Genomic DNA, 17,828 nt, shown 5'->3' on the forward strand with positions numbered 1-17,828 from the left:
AACTAAGTGTAGCCCCGCAATGATGTCTATTTAAACTGCACACCAGCTCACGATTCTAGCCCTTCAAAAATCAGAACAAAGGTACGTTTCCAAAGTCTGTTGATGTTTGTATCAGTGTAAAGCAGTGTGAGTCATGCAGTGATGGAAAAAATGAGACTGGGTGCCAAAATTAAATTGCAGTTATCTGAGATAATATGCATGTGACACACTTTAAAGCAAGGAAAACCTTGGTATAGATGGAAGATTTCTACTGCAAATAAATGACTAACATCATAACCAATGTGTATGCCATTTCACAGTTTCTGTTCATAGATGATGCTTTTCCTGCTTTGAAAAGCATGTTCACTGGCTACATTAATGCTCCAAAATAGTTTGATGAAGAAATCAAATTATAGCAGACTAGTGGCAATTTGGAGCAATCCTTAGCTCTGAAATATATTTGTGCAAGCTCATTTGCAGTGCTGGAAGAGGAAGGAAGCAACACAGTGATATTATAATCAGATGTGCTCTAGTTTCACAGCAGCCCCTTACACGAGTAGCTATAAAAGAGAATTTGAGCCTTCAACATCAGAACTTGAGAGATTCCAGGAGTTTGCCTAAAAGCTGAAATTAATTAACAGTCAATCAATTGTTTCTTGCGCTTTTTCCTTCCTGAAGCAGATGAAATAAGTGGCACTGGAATTTAAAAGTGTAAGTAGCATGTAATGAATTTACATTCTCAAATAATTTTGCTCTCATCTGTAGATATATCGATATGTTGGCACTACCCTGATCAGCAAGTCTTGGCAGCTTCAATTAAATGATTAATTTCCATTCATTTGCAGGTCACTAGGCAGCCTCACATAGAAACGTGAGTGAGTTTTTGTTTTCCTGACCTTTGACAATGAATGATCTATTATTTGTGATCAGTGAACAATTCTTTATCTTCTAAATCAATGGATGCATTTGATAATGCCTCAGAGAAAATCAAGCAGGTGATCCCAGAATGTAGGGAGTTTAATTATGAGAAAAAAAACTTGAATTTAGATTTATTGGAAATTTTCATCTTTTTTTCAATCACTGAGGAGTTGGTGAAGATAGATTCAATCCAAGTCTTTAAAAGGAAATTAGATAAACATTGGGCTATTGTTAAAGGTTTGGGAAATAGAGATAGTTAAAATACTCTTGTGAAGAGTTAGCATGATGTCAATAGGCCAATCGTCTTATTCCCCGACCATTATGATTCTATGCTGTAATAGGAGAGGGCTGAATTGGACATTTGAAACTTCGCTTGGCAACAAAGGGGCTGCACATGTTTAGATTGACCCCTAAAAGATAAGAGACTGATGTAACCAGGGCCAAAGGTTGGTGTTGGTGTTGGGATAACAAAGTTAGATTATTTTTCTTATCCTAGCGTGCTGAATGGTAGGAAACTTTGGTTTAGTTGCATTTACATTTGGACAAGAAAACAAGCCAAGAAAGTGAAAATTATAAAAATCCATTAACTGGAAGCATGATAGCAACACAAAATCATGTTCATGAAAAGGAAATAGTTACTATCCACCAATACGTGTTATTTGTCAAAGAAATTCTTGTTAATTCCACAGTGTACTACATCCTTGAAAGCAGTGAGTAAAAAAAAAGTCATTAACTTATTATTGTTTGTAAATATTTGATTAATTACATTCATGTGATGTGAATGTCAAAAGCATTTATATAGCCCTGATACAATTTGGTTCTAGTGTGAAATATCATAAGTATTTCTCTGATCCTGGGGTAATGAAAGAATAAAAACTGACAGACCTCAAGGAAGGTGGTGGTTAAAGGATAGTCACTGGACTAATAACCCAGGGGCTCAGAAAAATATTCTTGGGGGTGTGGGTTTAAATTCCACCATAGCAGATTATGCTTGTTTCACCGAGAATGTAGGAGAAATTCAACAGGTCTGGCAACATCTGTACAGAGAAAAAGCGAGGTAATGTTTCAAGTCGGGTATGACTCTCCAAGAACTAAGTCAAACTGGACTCGAAATGTTAGCTGTTTGTCTCTTCACAGATACTGTCTAAACTGTTGCATTTCACCAGAATTTGCAGTATTTTGCTTCTACGGCAGATCATGAAATTTGAATTGAACAAAAACCTGGAATTAAATCAAAAGCTAGTCCAATCATTGGTCATCATTGTAGCCATCATTGACGGTCATAAAAACTCATCTGATTCAGTAATGTCCTTTAGGGAAGGAAATCTACCTTCCTTACCTGGTCTGTCCTATATGTGACTGAAAAGCCACAGCGATGTGGTTGACTCTCAACTGCTCTATGAGCTATTAGCAATGGACAATAAATGCTGGCCCAGCCAGCAATACCTTATCCTATAGATGAATAAAAATAATCATAGTCTATAACCTTTACACGTTTAATAATGGCAAAAAATGAATCATTAGCAAGAAAATCTATGAGGCAAATTTTATATAACTACAAAAGAAAACTCAAGTCTCAGTTGCAAATTATTAGGATGCCATAGCTTAGTAATCCTACCACCAATATTAAACTTGGAGCAGCGGCTGTGCCCTAAGTACAGATCTGCTGATTCTCAGATCTCAGAACCCAAAGATTAATTATTTATAAATTTTCTTTAAATTAAAGTTGTTGAATGAAATTAATGATTTCCAGATCTCAAAGGGTATACGTGCGTTTGGACAGAAACTTTCATTGATTATTTTCAGAGGAAAACAAACAGGCTCTCCCCACAGCCTCACAGAATGGTTTCCCTGCAGAAAATCTACCTAAAGCATTTAGAGGTAGCATCAAAGCATTGTCACAGGGTAGTCATTACATTTCACTCTAGGATCAATGTGTATTTTGTTGTAGTAAGTAAATTGAAGCAGCCTATACTGCGTAATTCCAAAGTTTTAATATCAGAAAACATCAAGGCCTACCATAGTAGATAGGTCAGATTTCTGACCTGTCAGAGAGAAAATTTTTTTTTACACACAACCTTGCCTTGGGAGTGAGAAGTGGTTCAATAGAGCCCATGTTATATTAGACTGTACACGATATATGGAAGACAAAATATAATCCACTTTTTAACTCCATGCTTATGTTCTAATAAGGAGATGCAAATTTATTTTATCGAATCTCTTCCATAAAAGTATATTTAAAGTTTATTCAACTTTCTGTATTGTCATCTTAATACTCAATTTGAGACAAATTATGAACAGTTTGATGCTACATTTTCTCACACTGAGAAACTCTATCAAGATGGCTTCAAATGCATATTACACACAACAGCAACTTATATGTATATAGCACATTGAATGTAACATGACATCCACAGGTGTTTATTTGTCAAAGATAAATTTGAGCACAAGTCATCCAGCGGCTTATTTTGAAGAAAATTGTGGTCAAAATAGTATAAAGTATTGTATAAATGCAGACTATTTCCCTATCAGCATTGCATGTAGTCACAGTCTTTCCATAATCCTATAAAATGCTTATTTTAGTACCATTGACAAATGTATTGATTTTATTCCCATTCATTACTTGGTGCCTTAATGCATTATGAATAATATGATTAGAATAAATACATAAAATTTATTTGTTCTGAAATTATAGTGATTAAATTGATGCACAGTAATCTTCATTGGAAATGTTTGCCATAATACATTGGAATACCTTTTCCATTAATCCCACATTAGATTCATAGAATCTATACAGTGTAGAAATAGGCCATTCAGCCCAACAAGTAACTTTTCACAAACACAGTCATCCAAGGCTGGACTTAAACCTAGGTCCCCTGCGCTGAGAGGCAACAGTGCTAACCACTGAGGCACTGTGTTGCCTCAGTGTAAAAACTTAAAGAACTGCAGAACAGTTCTGAATCCAAATATTTTCATTTAGATAGAGGTGTTTCTATGTTACTGAAAGTTTTTGCAAATGTCTATTGTCCAGGTGGCAACTTAACAGAAATAGTATTAGGTTTAATTTTCACTGAATGGTTCGAAATGCTGCTGGCTTGTGATACTTTGTATCTTATTTGAAGTATTTTATTGAAACAGTGTATTGACATGTCTAATTAACTCAATTTAAAACCAATAAATCATCTGTACAGCAAGAAAACCAAGCAACTGACAATAAGAGGTTTTACTATTTGCAGTGCAACACTGTATTTGTAGTTTGTACAGCTCTTAACATTCAAGAGCACAAATGAGACTGTTGATATCAGTTGCAAAGCAGCAAGAATATTTAAATAAAACTTAAAAACTTACACGGTCAAGTCACCAGGTGGATGCTCAAATCGAGAACCATAATCATAGAGACCAATGTCAAAAAGAACAATTTTGGAGTAGAGTGTGGGAGTTTACAAAATAATATGTTTGTTATTATGAGTGAAATTGCGTATAACATACAGGGATTATGATGGCATAACAACAATGTTAGTGGACTGGTATTCAAGAGGACCAAGCTAATGATCTCTGATGAAGGGTCTAGGCCCGAAACGTCAGCTTTTGTGCTCCTGAGATGCTGCTGGGCCTGCTGTGTTCATCCAGCCTCACATTTTATTATCTTGGATTCTCCAGCATCTGCAGTTCCCATTATCTCTTATGATCTAGGGACATGGATTCCATTCCCACCATGGCAACTGGTAGAATTTAAATTCAATTACTAAATAAATTGGGATTTGAAAGCTAGCATTAGTCACGGTGACCATGAACACTGATCGACTGCTCCATAAATCCTCTCTGGTTTGCTAATAGGGAAAGTAAAGTAACATTGTTACTTATTCAGGCTTATCCCTAGCTCCAGATCCATAGCAATGTGGCTTACTTTGAATTGACCCCTAAAATATCCTTTTATGCCACTCAATTATATTGAAACACTACAGAAAAGTCACATCAGATGCACTGTGGCAGTTGACGACTGTGGGTCTTTAACACAATCCCAAGGGTAATTCAGGATGAACAGCAAGTACTGTCCTTGCCTGTGATGTGCATATCCCATGGAAAACCACAATGTCCCACCATTCACTCATCCACTCTTCCTGAATTCCCTTATCCACAAAATCCAAACTGTACCTTGGGGCCCACTGCACCTAAAATGTTTGGTTGTTTATAGTTTGTTGGGAGTGAAAGTGTGCACTATGCACACATTGTGTATACACAGTTGGCCATTCCCAAAAGTCATTGGCTTTCTCTGACAATGCAGTCCCTTTGAAAAGTGACCGTTCACTGCAAATTAACAAAAATAAGGTAGGCAGCTTTCTACCAGATAAAACAGGAAATGAGAAATTACTGTCAATCATATCAGGAGAATAATCCTTTGTTAGTTCAGGATTTTAGCAGAAATAATACCGCTATAGAGTCATATAGCACAGAAAAGCCCTACAGGAAATCAAGTCTTGTACTAATTTATCTACTTTAATCCCACTTTCCAGCACTTGGCCCTTAGCTTTGAATGTAGTAACATTTCAAGATTCTATCATGCCCTTTTGAAAGATTGAAATTTCCCACCTGAAATACCCTCCCAGTTAGTGCATTCCAAATTCCCACCACCCTCTGGGTGAAGCAATATTTCCTCAAATCCCCTTTAAGCCCCCTGCCCCTCACCTTAAAATTACATCCCTTGTTATTGACCCTCCAGCTAAGAGGAACAGCTGTTTCCTATCTACCATCTCCAAGCCCCTCATAACATTACACACCTCAATCCAGTCCACCTACCCCGCCCCCACCCCCGCCACGTCCCTCCCCCACCCCCCAAGCACTCTCTGCTTGGAAGACAAACAACCTGAGTTTATCCAGCCTCTCTTCATGGTAAAATTCTCTGGGAAACATCCAGTTTCTGAAAAAGGCTCTAAGCCCGAAATATCAGCCTTCCTGCTCTTCTGATGCTGCTTGGCCGGCTGTCTTCATCCAGCTCTATACCTTGTTATCTCAGATTCTCCAGCATCTGCAGTTCCTACTATCTCTGAAACGTCCTGGTAAATCTCCCCTGCATTCCCTCCACTGTGACCACATCCTTCCAATAATCAATTCATTTTATTCATTTCCAAATGCTATGTTTTTGACATATTTGACTGTTCAATGTCATATTTTAATACTTAATTCACTTGTATTTGTGTCAGGTTTCTGGTGAATAATTTTGAATATTGGCAGATATCTGTTAATTACATATTGATCCAAATTTTAAAAAAAACTTGGAAAAGGGGTAATATAAAACACAAAAACTGATGTGCAGTCATGTCTGTGGCAATCATGTTAGAACTTGGTGGAAATTGTGTTGAGCCAAAATCAGATAACCTGAAACTCCAGTGTGTCCAACTACTTGGAACTTGGAGAGGCATCCAACCTGTGAGCTGCTCAGGGGAGGAGGCATTAAATTGTGTATTCTCAATTCTCAAGGCCTTCACACTTATCTGGAGTCAAGGAGATATTTGGTCTTCAAGGAAGCAGCTCAGAGTGGAAGGCTATAAAATCACAGCCAAGTCTCAAGGCATACACCATTTAACTAGAGAGTTGGAGGGACAGTAAACCTGTGAGGGTGCAGATCTGAGTGGGAGGCTACAAAACATGGGCAAGTACAGGACTGGATGTTCATTATTGATGGGTCCAAGGTCTTCAGAAGAAATAACCAAGGAAGAAAGGAGAAGGACCGGTCGTAATGGCTAAGAAGAACTTTACAATGCTGTAGAAAGAGGATGTTTCAGAGTGTTTAAGTACAGATTCAATCTGGTCAGAGTGGAAGAATGAAATGGGTGCACTTACATCTATAGACCATTATCAAGTAGGAAGGATGTAGTGGATCAAAGGAAATTATAGGAAGATGTCAACAAAAACAAGTGGTCTTAATTGGGAACTTAATCTAAATGTAGACTGAATGTAGGGTGGACAGGGTCAAAATTTCTAAGATTGTGTTCAGGTTGATGCGCAAATCTGTAGCTGAATGATGGAATACATTCAATGGCTGCTTATCCTGAAGTCCAAGAAGCTCTGCAAAAATTGTACATAGCAACCTTAGCAAAGAACATTCCCATCTCTCTGGATCAATCTTGCAAGAAAGGGAAGTCACCCTGGTAAAGGAGCTGGGCCATAAGGTCACCTGCAGCAAGGAATGGATTCAATTCAAAGCATAGCATCATGTCTTCCAGGCGCTAAGCAGTGAGAGCAAAGAGGTTACTACAGCGATGACAGATGATTGGTTGTAAAGTAAGCTCTATGGTTCTAAAAGTAGAAAGTTCTTCTGGGCTAAAATCAAAAGAAAAACATGGGAAATATTTAAACAAAACTGACAATATCATTACAGACTTAATGCTTCATAGCAATGATATCCATCAGAAATGGGAATATCTGAGATGAATTAGGCTTTAAGTGAGTGAACAAATTGATGGTTGGAAATGAATAGACAGGAAAGATTGTTATAGAGTAGAAGGCAGGATGGATTAAAAGTTAAAAAAAAGACTGTTGATAGTGCAAGGCCAAATGTAGTGGCAATAGGGCTAAAGTTTGAAAAAAATTGACATGCCTGGGTGTTCTGATCTTTTGATGCTCTGCATGTCACTAATTTGATATCTCAACTTTCTTTCTTCCTCTTTACATGCCAAGCTTGCTGCATATTTCCAGCATTTTCTGCCTTTTTCAGATTCCAGCAACTGCAGTATCCCTCATTGGTGTTATATTTCTAGGAGGTGCATATGGTTGCTTACTGAATGTTAAAGAATCAGAAACAAGAGTACCACTAAAGAGAATTTTTTTTAAAAAGGGGGCAGAGATTACAATTTAAAATTGTTGAACTCAACATTGAGTGCAGAAAACTGTCTCATCCTTAATTCTAACATGATTGCCACAGACATGATTGTACATCAGTGTTTGTGCTTTGTATTGGAACAAAAACTGATGTACAACTGGACATTTCACAACTTGACACTGGAAGTTTAAGGGTGAATGTGGGCAGGACAGCAATATCATCGCTCATGGATGGAACCTTGGGGGGGTCATTCCTGGATTCTGGACATGAAGACCAGTCAGCAGTGCCACAAGTAAGGTTAAATGATCCAACATGAGTGGTCAGTGTCAGTGACTATATCTCCAAAAAGATATCTCTGACCCATCAAACCACCAAACTCTGATTGCCCAGTGTACCACACTGACTCGCTTACCCAAAAGCATCAATAGTAGAGTATTCCGTGCTAAGCACACCTATGAAGAGTAAGTGCTAAGCAATGCCTAACAGAGGAGAATCAAAATATATGCCCTTGATATTCAGTGGGATTACTATTGCTGAATAAGCTATCATCAATACCCTTGGTGCCATCATTTCCCAGAAATTGTGCTGGACCAGCCAGGTAAATACTGTAGCTGCAAGAACAGTGAATTCTGTGGCAAGTACTGTCCCCTCTGACTCCCCAAAGTCTGTCCATCACCTACAAGGCACAATTCAGGAGTATGGTGGAATACTCCACGTTTGCACTCCAGTGTAGCTCTGATGCAGGAAAGAAACCTGACATGATTCCTTTGACAGAACTTGTAGCACTGGCCTCTAAACACAGAGGCGAACATGCTCATCGTGTGGATGGGAGCAGTTTGCGGTTTACTGTTGTGTAAAGTGGGAGCAGGCAGATCACTGAGCACTTTTGTTAGAAGGGAGCTGGAAATATCTTGCCAGCATAAATCAAACAGCGTGAGGCAGTGACTTCAATAGGATTCCTACAATGCAGAGCGCGATCAGCTGCGTGCATCTCGCTTTCCTACTACTTTATGTCTACTCTTCCCTAGGCTGGGACTGATAGGTACTTCACCCCATCAATGTCAAACTGGTGTGTGACCATAGACAGTAATGCATGCAGATCAAAATCCGAAAACCAGTCAGTAATTGATGTCTCAGTTCTGCAGCAGCCCACTATTCCAGATGTATTAGAGCCACCATGTCGAACCAAGAGTAGAAAGAGCCAAGAACAGAATTTTTTAATTAAAAAATTCAGAGAATATTGGCATCACTGATTAGGCCAACATTCACTGCTCATTCCTAAATGTCCTTGGGATGATGGTGAAGTAGGTAGAGGAACTCAGCAGGTGATTTCAGGAATTAGATGTGACGGAACTAATCACCCTGTTTTTCTGAAATCCATTCTTTCAAGTAGATACTGATGGGTTAGCTACCAAATTTCACCAGATGTTTGATGTATGAAATCAGCAGTCAATATAGAGACAACTACAACCTAAAATGTTATTGAGCTAGGAGGGTTATTGAGCTAAAATGTTATTGAGATCAAGGGTCAGCGATTTTTGGGCAGTTGTAAACAGAGAAAAATCCCTGCTTCAGTCATCCTGTGCTGTTAGAGTGACATTGTACGTTGAGTCTGCATATCTCTATGAGACCATCATATTCAAATTTTGTATCCACCTCACAGATGACCATTTAAATGGACTGCGTAGAACAGGCAGCCCAAACTTCAAACCAGACTTCTTGCAGATAACAAGAATATATAAATATTATTTTGTCTTTGACTCACCAAATCTCAGACTGAGATTTAGTGAGTCAAAGACAAAATAACATTTATATATTCTTGGTATTAGATTTATACAGCACTAAAAATGATTATGGGAAAGATCTCAGAGTTGCACTTAAATTCAAATAAGTAGTTGTGTGCTTAAAAAGCTTAGTGACCACTGGTAGAGATGATTCCCCTGACTCCTATTAACTTGAGTTTTACTGAGGCTTCTTGATGTCCTATTTGGGCGAAAGTAGTCCTGATATCAGGGCAGCTACTCTCACCACAACTCTTAAGTTCCGCAGTTTGTTCACAATTGGGCCAAGGCTATAAAAAAAAGAGGATCTGGAGCTGAGTGGCCCTGATGGGACTACGGCAACCTTCATAGGCACTAACAGCGTGTCTTTGCCTAGCCCTGAAGTTTCAGTTATGACTGCAGTAGGTAGCAGATTTCAATGAGTGTAGATATTGCAACATTGTTCCTCGATGGAGTTCAGGTGGAAGAGTTGAATGCATATCAGTTCTTTACAGAGCAATCCAATCTACCCCATTCTATCCAGTCAGCCCTGCAAATTTATTACCTCTTAAATACTAATCTAGGGGAGATGACAGTATAGCAGTATTATCACTGGGCTAGTAATCCAGAATCCCCAGTCTAATGTTCTGCTAACATAGGGTTGAATCTCACCATGGCATATGGTGAAATTTAAATTCAATAAAATCTGGAATTAAAAAATAGTTGAATTATGTCAAACAGCCATTTTTGTTTTTTTTTTCTCTGAATAATTTATAACATTCAATATGAAACCTGAGCATATTTATAAGGTGAGAGGAGAAAGATTTAAAAAGGGCATGAGGGGCAATGTTTTACACCGACAGCGGTTCATGTGTGGAATGAGCTGCCAGGGGAAGTGGTGGATGCAGATACAGTTACATTGTTTAAAAGACATTTGGACAAGTACATGAGTAGGAATAATTTGGAGAGATATGGGCCAAACACAGGCAGTTGGGTCTAGTTTAGTGTGGACTAATTTGACCAAAGGTCTGCTTCCATGCTATATGTCTCTCTCTAGTTCTGGGTTTAAATACACAAAAAAAAACAATTTTCAGATAACTTTATGGTCTCTCCCTCATAGTAGCACTAGTTTGGGGCTGTTCATATTGTTGAATATGTGTGTACCTGTGGCAGACAGAATCTTAGAAACATAGAAAATATGGACAAGAGTGGGCCATTTGGCCCTTAATCTTGTTCTGCCATTCAATATGATCACGTCTGCACATCCTACTCAGTACCCTATTCCCACTTTTGCCCAATACTCTTTAACCCCTTTAGCCTTAAGAAGCATATCCATCTCCTGAATGAAAACGTTCAATGTTTTCCACAGGGTAAAGACATTTTTCCCTCATCTGTCTTAATCAATCAAAATCCTGATAAAAATCCACCTTCTTTTTTTGCTACCAATGAGGATAACTCCACAAAACAAAACCCAACTGCTTCATCTGCCATGCATTTGCCCACTCACTCAACTTATCCAAATCACACTGAAGTATCTCCGCATCCTCCTCTCAACTCACCCTCCTATACAGTTTCATGTCATCTGAAAACAGAGATATTACATTTAGTTCCATCATCTAAATCATTAATATTATTATGAAAAGTGGGGGCAAAAGAACAGATACCCTACTAGTCAATAACTGACATTTCACTGATAAATGACCAACACTCAGAATTATCCATGTATTCCTACTCTTTGATTCCTTTCTGCCAAACAGTTCTTTATCCATGTCAGTACTCTACCCCCAATCTCATGTGCTTTAATTTTCCATGCTAACCTCTTTTTTGGGACCTTACTGAATGCCTTCTGAAAGCCCAAGTGAACCACATCAACTGGTTCCCCTTTTTCACCTCTACTAGTTATAGTTATATTCTGAAAAAAAAATTCAAATGAATTTGTCAAGCAGGATTTCCCCTTTGTAAAAGCATGCTGGCTTTGTTTCATCCTATCACTGTTTTCCAAGTGCATTGCTATTCGGTTGTTAAAAGTGGGCTCTAGCATTTTACCTGCTACCAATGTCAGGCTAGTCAGTCTTTAATTCCACTTCTTCTCTCTACCTCCTTTTTAAATAGTGATACATTAGCTACCCTCCAATCTAAAAAGGAACAGCTCCACGCCTGTAGAATCATAAAAGATGACCATTCTTTCTCAGATCACTTCCTTAAGTACCTGGAACATAGATTATCGGATTCTGGAGATTTGTTTGCCTTTAATCCCAACAGTGTCACCAACACCATCAGCTTCAGTCTCACTAGAACATATGTTCCCCAACAATTTTGGGATTTTTTTTGTCCTGCTTTGTGAAGCTAGAACCAAAATATGTATCTAATTGATCTGCTGTACATTTCTCCTCCATATATCTTGCCCTGTTTCTAGCTGTAAGGGACCAACATTTGTCTTCACTAATCATATTTGATAAGTTAGCATTGCTTAGAGCTTGACGTGATGATCTTTCTACTCTGCATGCTACTGGCATTGTCAGATTTTCAGGAGTTGATATGGAAGTGAAAACATGAGATCCCAAAGATGGTAATTGCTGTATTTCATTAGAAATTGGAAGTAGGGAAAACAAATATGTGACTGGAAGATTAGCTTTAGATACTTGAGCAAAAGCGATGAATTTCACACTGGATTCAGGTCTGGATTCAACGCCTTCACAGGGAAGTTCACTAATTTGTTTGGAGAAGGATTAGACATGCCAGAGAAATAGGCACCAGTTTATAAAAGTAAACGTTGGACAGTATTAGAGAGGGAAATCATAGTATTAGATAGGAGCAAACTAAAAGGGACTACAAGGAATGCAAAGGCAAGATTACAAAGCATATATGCAAATGTTCAAAATATTGCAAATAAGACTGCTGAGCTGAAAGCACAAATAGCAGTGTAGAGATAATAACTTTGTGGCATTGTGATCTGGATGTACATTATTGCACAATCCTCATAATCAATGATATTGTTAGAAAAGGCTGTGAAGGGGAAAATTATTAGGGAAGTTACGGCAGTGTTGGAAGAGTGGATGTCCTTGAGGAGGCAAGAGTGGAGACTATATGCTAAAAGAAATAAGATCACACTACTTGGAGTATTCTAAAGGCCTCCAAATAGTAAAAAAGAGATTTTAGGACAATAAATATTCAAAGAATTATTAGAGACATTCAAGAAATATGGAGTGATGATACCTAGGGACTTTGATTACCCAAATTTTGATTGGGATAATAATATGACTTTGAAAAATGGAAGAGTGTTAATTTCAATATGATGAGCAAAGATTGAACCAGGGTTAAATTGGAATTACATAAGGAAATCTCTAGAAGAACAGTAGGTGGCCTTAAAGGAAGTGATAGATCAGTTAAAGGCTGGTTGTACTCCAATAGGGCAAAGGGGGACCAAAAATAGGAATTGTTGAATGACAAGGGAGGTATAGGTAAGACGAAGTGAAAAAAGTGGTTCATGATGCATTTCAGATTGAATTCTTCAAGTGAGCACCATTTTAAATGAAATAGCTTGAGACGAGCTGAAAATAGGATGGGAACAAAAAAAAATAGAAACGGCAAACAATGTAAAAGGAAATCCAAAATCTTCCGTCAACGTATAAAGATGAAGCATGTAGGAGGAGGTGAATTGGATCTGACTAGGAGAAAGGTGTGCTTAGAGATGCAGGGCAATGCTTGAACTTGAAAAACTTTGTTTCAGTGTTCATTAATTATGATAATTCAGACAAAAATATCTCTCAAAACATAGGATTTAGGGATATAAGTGAGACATTTGGCCCTATGAGTCTGCTGGGGTTTGGGGGTGAGGGAAATGGTGAAAGCATAATGGAAACAATAGGTAGTGTGAGAATTGAAAAGTGGGGATGCAGAAAATATTGGTTTTTTCTAGGACAAGCACCTGATCCAGGTGTCTTGCCTCCCAGCTTGATAAATGAAATAGGAAGGGTCAGGGTTAGAGATATTGGAAGTGCCTCTCTTAATCTTTCAAATCTTACCTACATTTGGAGTGGGCACCCAATGACAGAGTGTAAACATGACATCCTTTTACAAGGAAGGGTGTAAGATGAATCCTGGAAACCACAGGCTGGTGGCAAGGTTTTTAGAATCTGTAATCAAGGAGAAAAAAATAACAAATGTCATTTGCATTAATTGAGGACAGCCTGTAGCAATTTGGAAAAGACCAATTACTCTTTAATAAATTCAATGAAATTTTTTTGTGAATAATGCAGACGGTTGATGAAGGCGGTGTGATTGCTGTTGTCTACAGGAATTTTAAGAAAGCATTTCACAAAATACCACATAAAAGGCTCATTACCTAAATTGATACTCAGAATAAGAAGGTCAGTATCCAACTGATCTTTTCAAAAAATTTAAGCATAAAAAGGAAAGAAAAGGAAGTTGAGTCTGCAGAATAAGAGTGGAGGCATGCTAACTGACTTACGTCAAACTCCTGATCTGGCAGCACCTTCATTTTAAAATTGACACCCTTGTTTTTCAATTTCTTCTTTGTGTCTCCCTTCCCTCTCTTTTTAAACTTGTCCAGCTCTACAATTCTTGAGATCTGCACCTTCATCCAATTCCGGCCTCTTGTTCATCACTGACATCTTTCTTCATTCCATCACCAGTGGCCATATCTTCAGCTGTTTAGACCTTAATTTGTTGACAAAACCCCTTTAAACCTATCTCTTTCCTTCTGGATGCTGCTCCGTCAAGCCTATCTCCTTAACTAAGCTTTGGTTCACCAAACTGAATATCTGCTTGAAGGGTCTCGGCCCAAAATGTCAGCTTCTGTACTCCTAAGATGCTGCTTGGCCTGCCGTGTTCAACGAGTTCCACGCTTTGTTACCTGCTTATACAGTTCAATGTTCACTATTTCATGCAATTGCACATGTGATGTGCATTGGGATGTGTCTACATTGAAAAGGTATTCAGATTTTTGTTGCTTACAGGATTTTAGGGAGGAAGAATTATTTTGAATAATTCACTTAGGATAAAACATTTCCTTTTCATGCATTAGTTATCTGAGACCTATTTCCTATGAGGTGAACACAATACTAGTTTCTGTCTGATTGAACTGGGTCATTGCACCACAAATGTCAAGATGAATGTTTAGAAAAAGGAAGTTCTGGACATCAGTAACCATTTCAAATATGTTGCAATATCTTTACAATTAACATTATTAAGAAGAAAAGAATGGCTTGCATTTCTATAGTGTCTTGTGCAAAAACTAGGACATAATCGTGGAGGTAGCTTTTACAAGAGGACATACTTTTAAAGTGAGTGGAGGTAGATATCGGGGAGACGTCAGAGGTAGGTTCTCTACTCAGAGTGGCAGGGGCATGAAATGCATTGCTGGAGAGGGTAGTGGAGTCGGCCTTATTAGGGGCATTTAAGCAGCTATTAGATAGGCATATGGATGATAGTAAAAGGTAGGAGTGGAGGTTAGATAGACCTTAGGTTTCGGGTACAAGTTTGGCACAACATTGTGGGCCAAAGGGCCTGTACTGTGCTGTACTGTTCTATGTTCTATCATACTGTTAAAGTTAATAGCACTCTGGAGGGTTTGAAAACTTCAAAACACCAAAGATTTATTAGAAATAAAATCAAAACAGCTAAGATGAACCACAAAAGGAAACTAGTAGGAAATGAAAAGCACTGGCACCAAAATCTTCTGTAAGTATAACAAAAGGAGGACAATACTGAAAGTAAATGCTGGCTCTTCAGAGGACTAAAGTGGTGAGGTAATAATGGGAAACACAAATGGTGGAAACACTAAGCCAGTATTTTGTCAGTTTTCACAGTGGAAGATAATTTTTTTCCCAGAAACTGCAGTTACTACAGAGGAACTTGGTGAAATTACTGTAACTAGTGAGAGAGTATTCAGTAAACTAATGGAATTAAGGGCAGACAAGTCCCAGAGACCGGCATTCTAGGGTATTAAAGGAGTTGGCAGCAGAGACAGTGGATGTATTAGTTATGAATTTTCCAGAATTCCCTGAATTCTGGAAAGGTACCAGTGGATGGAAACATGCTAATGCAACACATTAATTCAAAAAGGAGACAGGCAAAAAAAAAGGGCAAGTATAGATCATTTAGTTTGACTTCTGTAGTGGGAAGTTGTTGGAGTCAGACATAAAGGAGGAGATAATGGAACACTTGGAAAAAAACACTGCTCATTTCACCAGTGTCAGCACGGTTTCCAAGAAGGACAAGTCATTCTTGATAAACTTGCTGGAGCTCTTTTAGGATGTAACCAGCAAAAATGCAAAATGGGGATCCAGTGCTACATCTAAACTTCCAGAAAATATTTGACAAGGTGCCGCATAAAAGACAGATTCAGAAAGTTTAGATCTGGGGTGAGGGGTGGGGTAAGCAGAGTATTGGCTTGGATAAAGGATTGAATGACTGACAGAAATCAGAGGGTCAGGATAAATGGGTCCTTCTCTGGATGGTGAACTCTAACTAGTGGGGGTGCTGCAGTGTTCAGTTCTCAGACCTCAGCTATTTACAATCTCTATCAAATGATCTTCAAGCAGGCTCAGAGTGTAACATAGCAAAATTAACAGTTGATACTTAAATAGGTGGGAAAGCAGGCTGTGATGAGGAGATAAAGAGCTTACAGATGGTTATTGATAGGCTAGGAGAATGGGACAGTATCTGGTAGATGGAGTTTAATGTGGATAGGTGCAAGGTTATCTGTTTTGGTTGGAAAAGATAGAACAGCAAACTATTATTTAAATGGGAAGCAGATTCAACATGTGTCAGTGCAAAGGGATCTGGACATCTTTATGCATGGATCACAGAGAGTGGCTATATAGGTGTAGCAGATAATAAGGACAGCAAATGGAATCCTGGCATTTATTGCAAAAGGACTGGACTATGAAAGGTAACAAAAAGTGTTGTTACAATTATAGAAAACATTTGTGAGACCATGCCTTGAGTGTTGTGTCCTGTTTTGGTTTCCTTAAGGAAAGGTGTGGTGGCACTGGAAGCAGTTCAGAGGAGGTTCACCTAGTCGATTCCAGGGATGAATGGGTTGTCATGTGGAACAATTAAAAGATTCAGGCTTGTCTTTGCAGCAGTTCAGAAGAACGAGGAGGGATCTCATTGAGTTATACAAAATACTAAAGGGGATTGATAAGGTGGGCATTGAACAGATGTTTTTCTTTGTGGGACCATCTATGTCAATGACATCTTGTTTGAGACTGAGTTAGAGGAGGTAGACATCAGTGTTTACATAGTATGACATCTTCCTGCAAAGGCTCAGTGAGATTGTCAAATGAACTATGAAGCAAGGCATTACCAGGTTCAATCCCTATCCCGTACTAGATAACCTGTAATCAGAAGAACATTACCATTAGCTTCAATGATGGAAAGTTAGGAAGAGGAAAATTAATCAAAGTTCTAATGCCTGATAATTATCCAGTAATTCCTGGCAACATTGTGCAAGGCAAGGTTAGTGAGAAAAGATTTGATTCTTATGATGTTTAATGTATTTCGGTAGCTTGCAAATACCCTAGAGGAACCTTCTGCTGCCAGAAGTGGTGAGCCTGGAGGAGAAAAAGGCACTTAATATTACTCAAGTTGATGGTATGCCCAAACTCTGCTACTTTCCCAGCCCTGAGAATTAAAAATTGGCCAAAAAATCCTTTGACTTGCTACCAATTGAAACTCTTAAGTGATCAATTAAGGAACACTTAAAGGGCCTTAGTCTTTTGCTACTGGGATTCACCCAGCTGCAGACAAAGCTGCCGCTGTGTGGTGTTTCTCATAGCTGCAACTCTGTAAGCAGCTTCTTACACCAGGATGAAAAGCAGTCAGTGTCTGATGGAGAGACTTGACATCATTTATGGAGATTACCATTGGGAATCACACTCTGTTCATGCTTCCAACTCCAACGTTGACCTCTTCATACAGACTCCAACCTGATGAACCTCTCCACTCATCCATCTAAGAAAAAAATCTCTGCCCTGGTCCTTTGCAGTGCTCCGGGGCACACTTTCCCCAGTAGCTACAGACTTCACTGTGATGCCACTAAGTGTAAGAGTTGCTGGCTTCCAATCAGACAGCAGATCTCACTGCATGGAACCTGCCCAGGGGACTTGATTTCAGGGTAGGCCAGCTGGTGGCTTTACCAATGCCTGATTGGCAATGTGGTTCAGAACCTCCTTCTTGGAAAAGGCAGTGCAGTTATTTCTAGCTGCCTAATGAGACCCCCTACTCTTCAACAATTACATGAATAAGTGATATCTCTAGGAGCAATGGCAGAAATCAAACCACAGCATGTTGTAAGCTAAAGACAGGGAAACAAATTAATGAGA

At 38.7% G+C, this 17,828-nt stretch overlaps 1 protein-coding gene across 1 annotated transcript in view; it reads left to right on the forward strand.

Annotated features, from left to right (window-relative positions):
• Nucleotides 1-572: 572 nt before the first annotated feature.
• Nucleotides 573-17,828, forward strand: part of LOC125457214 (tyrosine-protein phosphatase non-receptor type substrate 1-like) — a 60,124-nt gene continuing 42,868 nt past the window's right edge. Inside the window, exon 1 of the mRNA XM_059650031.1 lies at nucleotides 573-690. The gene's annotated coding sequence lies outside the window, so the exon portion shown is untranslated. The remainder of the gene's footprint in view (nucleotides 691-17,828) is intronic.

This window comes from Stegostoma tigrinum, chromosome 12 (genome assembly GCF_030684315.1).
Source record: "Stegostoma tigrinum isolate sSteTig4 chromosome 12, sSteTig4.hap1, whole genome shotgun sequence".
Lineage (NCBI taxonomy): Eukaryota > Metazoa > Chordata > Chondrichthyes > Orectolobiformes > Stegostomatidae > Stegostoma > Stegostoma tigrinum.